This window comes from Colias philodice, chromosome 14 (genome assembly GCF_061535455.1).
Source record: "Colias philodice isolate Cphi_HAF_F1 chromosome 14, ilColPhil1 Martin Lab GWU primary, whole genome shotgun sequence".
Classification (NCBI taxonomy): domain Eukaryota; kingdom Metazoa; phylum Arthropoda; class Insecta; order Lepidoptera; family Pieridae; genus Colias; species Colias philodice.
In genome coordinates this window covers 2,927,168-2,934,172 of record NC_143099.1, presented here as the reverse complement: position 1 = coordinate 2,934,172, position 7,005 = coordinate 2,927,168, and the positions used below count along the sequence as shown (strand labels likewise).

General features: G+C 33.2%; 1 long non-coding RNA gene across 1 annotated transcript; it reads right to left on the bottom strand.

Annotated features, from left to right (window-relative positions):
• Window positions 1–3,708: 3,708 nt before the first annotated feature.
• On the bottom strand, window positions 3,709–5,214 carry LOC149482703 (uncharacterized). Its single transcript, XR_016316589.1, has 3 exons — window positions 4,649–5,214; window positions 4,461–4,522; window positions 3,709–4,386 (listed from the first exon to the last, which is right to left on the bottom strand). It is a non-coding gene; the product is annotated as an uncharacterized LOC149482703 (long non-coding RNA).
• Window positions 5,215–7,005: the final 1,791 nt, after the last annotated feature.

Sequence of the window (7,005 nt, the reverse complement as noted above, 5' to 3'; positions counted from 1 at the left end):
TGTAAGATAATACATACACACACATATTAAGAAAAAACACTATTTTTAACGTTCATGATATTTTTGATGTCATTTTTGTTATTTAAACTAGTTAAAAAACAGTTTAAAAAAGTTCTGTCTTGGACGTCCGTGTGTCTGTATGTGCGGATCCTTTTTCTTGTTAACACGATAGCGACCGACATACTTTACTAATCGAGTCTTTTTTTTTCTCTTACGCTTGAGTATGCTCAGGAATAGAACCCTTTCATTTTTCAGGGTCTGATTCGATGTGGTTTAATTGTTATTAAATAAACAAAAATAATAATTAATAAATATTTATTTAAAAAAATTATGAGGCGTGCACTTTTGGATTTTCCAAATTTTTTTCGTATTCTGTCCATCTATACCTATGAGCAGGTGTTGAACTTTATTAATTATTAATAGTTAGATTACCTTCTTTTGCACACTGGTATCTGTTTTTTAATATTTTCTTAATTAATGCCTCCATCGTACCCCTATAAAGGATCAGAAAACTTTTACCTTTACTCTATAATCGTATTTATACAGGACAATGTGAAAATCTAAGTTTCTAATCTTGTATCAGACAATGTTATCATGATAAGACAGTTAGTAACATCATGTAATTTTTATATATATTTAAGAACCGAAAATGTATTTCCTCGACTAAATAGTCAGGTTGGTTTATTCATATAAAGTGTATTAAAAATAAAAATATTACGTCGCGGTTCACTATACCAAACCAGCTTATAAAAAGTGCAAAATTATTGTTTTATTTTTAACTAGCGACCCGCCCCGGCTTCGCACGGGTGCAATGCTGATACTAAATACACTACAGAAAAATTGTGAACGTTGTATAGGTATAAAAATATAGCGGCCCGCTCCGGCCTCCGGCATCGCACGGGTATAAAATACATAGCCGGGCGGCCGCAAACGCTACGTCCTGCAATTTTTAAATCTGTAATATCTTCGAAAATATTCACTTAAATCATACGGTGTAAAGGGCCATATAGATCTATATTAAATGAACAATGTATCCATGGTATTTAATTGGTTAAGGATTAATGATGTATTGGTTAAAATCGCTTCGAAAATTAGCCATTATTTGTCGTAAAAAGTAAATGACAAAAAAAAGTTATTGTGGGTTATCCATAAGAGATAGACATATACCATCGCGGACTTTTCTGTAGACCTTTTCAATGTGTATAATACTTAGTACATTATTTTGATAAAACTCGCAGGGTTCAGCCTGCGTTTGCAATGTAAGCGGAATAAATGTAATTTTTTACGACATCACATTAGAAACCTCAAAAATAACAGTACTTCTCCACTACTTAATGGATCTTATTATACATATAAACCTTCCTCTTGAATCACTCTATCTATTAAAAAAAACCGCATCAAAATCCGTTGCGTAGTTTCAAAGATTTAAGCGTACAAAGGGACATAGGGACATAGGGACAGGGAAAGCGACTTTGTTTTATACTATGTAGTGATTTTAACTAGCGACCCGCCCCGGCTTCGCACGGGTGCAATGCTGATACTAAATACACTACAGAAAAATTGTGAACGTTGTATAGGTATAAAAATATAGCGGCCCGCTCCGGCCTCCGGCATCGCACGGGTATAAAATACATAGCCGGGCGGCCGCAAACGCTACGTCCTGCAATTTTTAAATCTGTAATATCTTCGAAAATATTCACTTAAATCATACGGTGTAAAGGGCCATATAGATCTATATTAAATGAACAATGTATTCATGGTATTTAATTGGTTAAGGATTAATGATGTATTGGTTAAAATCGCTTCGAAAATTAGCCATTATTTGTCGTAAAAAGTAAATGACAAAAAAAAGTTATTGTGGGTTATCCATAAGAGATAGACATATACCATCGCGGACTTTTCTGTAGACCTTTTCAATGTGTATAATACTTAGTACATTATTTTGATAAAACTCGCAGGGTTCAGCCTGCGTTTGCAATGTAAGCGGAATAAATGTAATTTTTTACGACATCACATTAGAAACCTCAAAAATAACAGTACTTCTCCACTACTTAATGGATCTTATTATACATATAAACCTTCCTCTTGAATCACTCTATCTATTAAAAAAAACCGCATCAAAATCCGTTGCGTAGTTTCAAAGATTTAAGCGTACAAAGGGACATAGGGACATAGGGACATAGGGACAGGGAAAGCGACTTTGTTTTATACTATGTAGTGATTCCCCGTTCATACACTAAACATGACCATTTGATTTATGAACATATTTTTTGTCAACACATTATCGAACATTTCAAAGTGCTAATAACGCAATATATCAGGTTGATTGGACGTATCGTAATTCTAATAGACTATAGAGCATTGAATCGCAAATTGTTATTAACATTCAATAAACGGAGTCAAGGAGACCAGACTCGTCTATATAAACCACTGTAAAGGAGTTTACGAGACTGTTCTTAACAATTACATACGGTAATAAGGAGAAAATAACTAAATGAATGAATCACGATCAGCCAAAAGTGGGTTTTACCACAGATACTATACTCGTTTTAGGCGATCCTCACACTGCCCCGCATCACGCTGCATGTTGCATGTCGAAGCACCTACGTGCGTTCCTGCAGGAGTGCAGATCTGCATCATCGTGCGGGTTTTTTGCGCACTCACGCGCGTAGGTGCGTTTGTAGATTCACGCACGGCGGCTCTCATTTATTCGCCGCTCTCTGTGGTGGTCGTACAATACTGAGCATCACGACGCGCGGCACTGCGGGATTCGGTGTGCCATACCTTGCGTCTCGCCCCGCACCTACGCGCGGGGATGCATGTTTCTCCGCGTGTATGCGCGTGATCCGCATGTACGCGCGTGGTTGCATTTTCAGTGTGTTGGACTGTGCGTGTTTTCTATACAAACGGAGATACAAGTAACGTTAAGACGATACACAAAAAAAAATCCACTGCTTGGCGGGCGGAGTCTAATAGCTCGCTATCGCGAACGCGGGTGTGCGCGAAGTCATTCTTGCATACTCGCCGCGCTGCCGCTTGGCGACTCGGGACAAACATGTATGGAGTCGTCATACAGTTATAATATTGTTATACATATATTTAATTGTTGATTTATTGGTTTTATATTCTTGCTTATAAACACAAAATTATCTTCTTTTTAACAACTACTTAGACATTATTAATAATTATTAATTATTATTATTTCGTAATGTTTACTTTATTACAAAATAATACAGGTTATAAATAATCTTTAAAATAACAAAAAATATTGTTACTCTGAAAAAATGAAATGGTACCTAATTACGCGGACTACTGAATTGATTTAGATAGAATTTGATGCTGACGTAGATATTACATCATGCCCAGAAATGAAAGGTACTATTTCTGAAAGAAGTTATAAACCCTAATTCTTCTCAGTCAAAGTCAAGAGTGGAAGATATCACTAATACAGTAAAACTGATGCGAAACTTTGGATGTTAATTTGTATATTTTTTTGTTAGTTGTTACTTAATCACGTCAAGACTACATTACCAATTTTGATAAAATATAGCTAATTGCCTGGATTTACACATAGGATACTTTTTATCCGAACTGAACACTTCTGTGGGATAAAACAGGATTCACGATATAACCTAATTCCACGCGGGCAAAGCCGCGGTCGGAATGATATTTTTTTAAATAAAAAAATTGTTTAAAAAAAACACAAAATATATTGACGCATGTATTTATTTTTTGCACTCTATTATAATTGTAATTATTCATTACAAATAATCAAAATAAAATAGCCAGAACAAAGTTAGGCCCTGGTAGGATAGGTAGGCAGGTACAGCAATGTGAGACGAACACTGGCTTATTTATACCAATAATAATGTATTATAAACATTAAATTAAGTTTACTTTCTAACAACAAAAATACATAATATTAGCTAATGTGAAAACGAATCAACCAATCATCCCACAACAATGAAATGTGCACACAAATATTCATCCAAATCGGTTCATGTGATTAGGAGGAGTGACTGCAGCGCCATCCTCCGGGCCCAATTGTGTTTCCAGATCACCCAGGAACTCAATTTAATATACTTACACAAAATTTTTCGAAATGAAAACTCATATTACTATGTAAATATGAATATAAACCGGTTTTAGTACTAAGCAATTTCCCGCACAGGTGTAGTAAGTATAAATGAAATAAATATCAACATCAAATTCTTTATACAACATACTTATCTACCACCTACTAAGAAATTCTTGAAATTTTTTCGTATTTTTTTAAAATATAATACTACTCCAACGAGCTCCTGTTCCATAATTCCATATTACGTCCACCATACTTCCACTAAGTTCACCATGATTTTTTATTTCTTTGCACTTTGTTGCTTTTTGCTAAAAATGGAATCATGCGATAAAACCAGTAGAGCGTTGATAACATACATTTTTGACTGAATAAAGGTACTTACGAAGGAGTGGGTTCACATTGTGAACAATCAGTGGGTTTATTTTCCTTCTGGATTCCGGATTTCTGAAAAGATTATTTATGCTATAAATGAAAAAATCTTACACATTCGTTATGTACTTAAAACAGGGGTACATATCAAACATCGTCTATAATACAATTATCATCAAATTTAAAATAAAACCAACTTACTTCATTAATTTGTTCCAATTGTAAGTATTCTTTTTCCTCCAACCTTTATGTTTCTTCTTCTTATTTTCTTTATTGTCCCCATTTGTCTTATCGTGTTGTCACCCTTTTTTACGATTGCGCAAGCGACACAAGTTCCCCGTGTGACGGCCGTAGCGGGAATGACTCGTGCAGCGATCGGGGTAGGAAGGTACAGGGCGGCTCTCGCTATATTGGCTGGTCGCGCGCTAATTTCAAGTATTTCTTGTTTATTTCAAAACCATCGCATATTTCAAAATTCTAACACGGTAGACGTATAGGTTGTATATTTTATAGTTAATATCCAAAAAGTCGTAACTTTACGTTTGTTATTTTGAAGATGCCAGAGATTAAAAAAAAATAACAATGAGAACTTTGTATTTTTTTTCTATCGAGAAAATATCATGGAATCATGTTTCTAAAACGGTAGACGTATTGTGTTACTATTGAACTTTCTTGTCAAGAATTTTCATCACGACAACTTTAATAATATAAAAATTACGAAGGTTTAAAAAGGGCCGTAAATGTTAGAAAAATTAATTCATCACCTTAAACACGCAGTCACGCAACATGCAGCGTGGTGCGTGGCAGTGTGATAATCGCCTTACTGAACGAAATAATACTAGAGCTGTTGAAAGGACGTGAATTAGTGAGATAGGCATAAAATTTGTATTAAAATGTCATACAATTTCCAACGCCTGGAAATAACAAAATTACGTCCTTCAAGGGTCCTATATTATATAATACATTCACAAAGAATAGATAAATGAAATATTATACAAGTGTCTTAGTTATTTCAATAAGGTACCTACTTTAAACTTCGTGACTTTTGGGATTGTCAATGACACATAAAACCAAGCATAAAACTTAATGAATTGCTATGAAACTTACACAATCTTATAATAAATATGATAGATAAGTATTAGAATATTACTAACTATGGGAAAAAAACTATACTCTTTGAAGGAGCACAGATGTTCAATAGACTACCAAAAAAATTAAAAAATTGTAAGAGTCTTAATGTATTCAAAAACTTACTTAAAAATCATATACACTGTAATTTAGAATAGAAAAGTAGAATACAATACAACTTAAACTTGTTTTGTATAAAGTATAAAAATAATATGTAAAATTCGTAATGTATGAGTATTACCTTAAACTAGAGATAAGTTTAACTTATATATAAGATAGCATGTAACTCATTTTAAGTGAACTATTGTTTTTATGAGTAATAAAGTCTTTAAACCTAATATTAACCTTTAACATAGTATTTCAAAACCTTTAACATTAGTTGTATCAAACTGGCAAAAACCCTTTATACCTTTTACACATATTCATTGAAGAAGAAGAATCATAGAAGGAAAATAGAATGAATATTTAGATATCTTCTAAGATAGATATAATAATGTTTAGATAACCTTTTAAATCGAAGATCGAAGACTGCGCGGCCGGTCCTGACCTCAAACACTCGCTTCTCGTCTAGATTTGCAATCAACCTGTTAAAAATCTTGTTTTAAATGGCATGCAATATGCTACCACGTTATTATCACATATTTTTGGCAACTTAATTAAGAATACTTTATAGGTAATGACCTTACAATAACTTGGAGTGTTTTTATCGGAACGTGGTTTATGGTAGCTGGGTGACCAATTAAAATATTTAGCGCATTGTGATTTGAAATGATAAATAAATATTTTATTGTTATTATGTTGGAATGTTTTTCCAATAATTTACTGAGTAGGTACACCTTATATTATCATAATAACGTCTCCGACTAGCAAGAGAAAAATATAAAAGAAAATAAAGCCAGAAAATGTCATAATTTTTGAGAATTGTATAAGATAAAACATTATATTATTGTAAAAATAAATAAACATTCGAAATAATGAAGAACAGCGTTGGATACGGCTGACTGATTTCCATCGAGCCCCGTCATGTGACAATCATATTATCTCCACTTTTTTGACACATTTTTCCTGTAGTGATACATAAATAGCTCTTATACAACTCAATTTATTCTTTTGTTTCGTATACACGAGTTATAATTGGTCATTAATGTCGTAACCCAAATATAACTACCTAACTGTTTTTGTTTCGCACGACATCGCCATAAAGACAATTTTTAATTACATATTTAAATTACACTTCATTGTCCTTTTAGGAAAAGTACAGCACTACTTCATTTTTATTACAAACATTTTCTTTTATTGTAATATTTTATGAGTACCTACCTAATGTCACAGTATGTATTTTAAATAGGGAAAGTATTCTTTTCGTACCGTACAACCGTATTTTCGACTTACTGATAGATTTTAAATTTGACTCTAGTGTCATGCTCGTA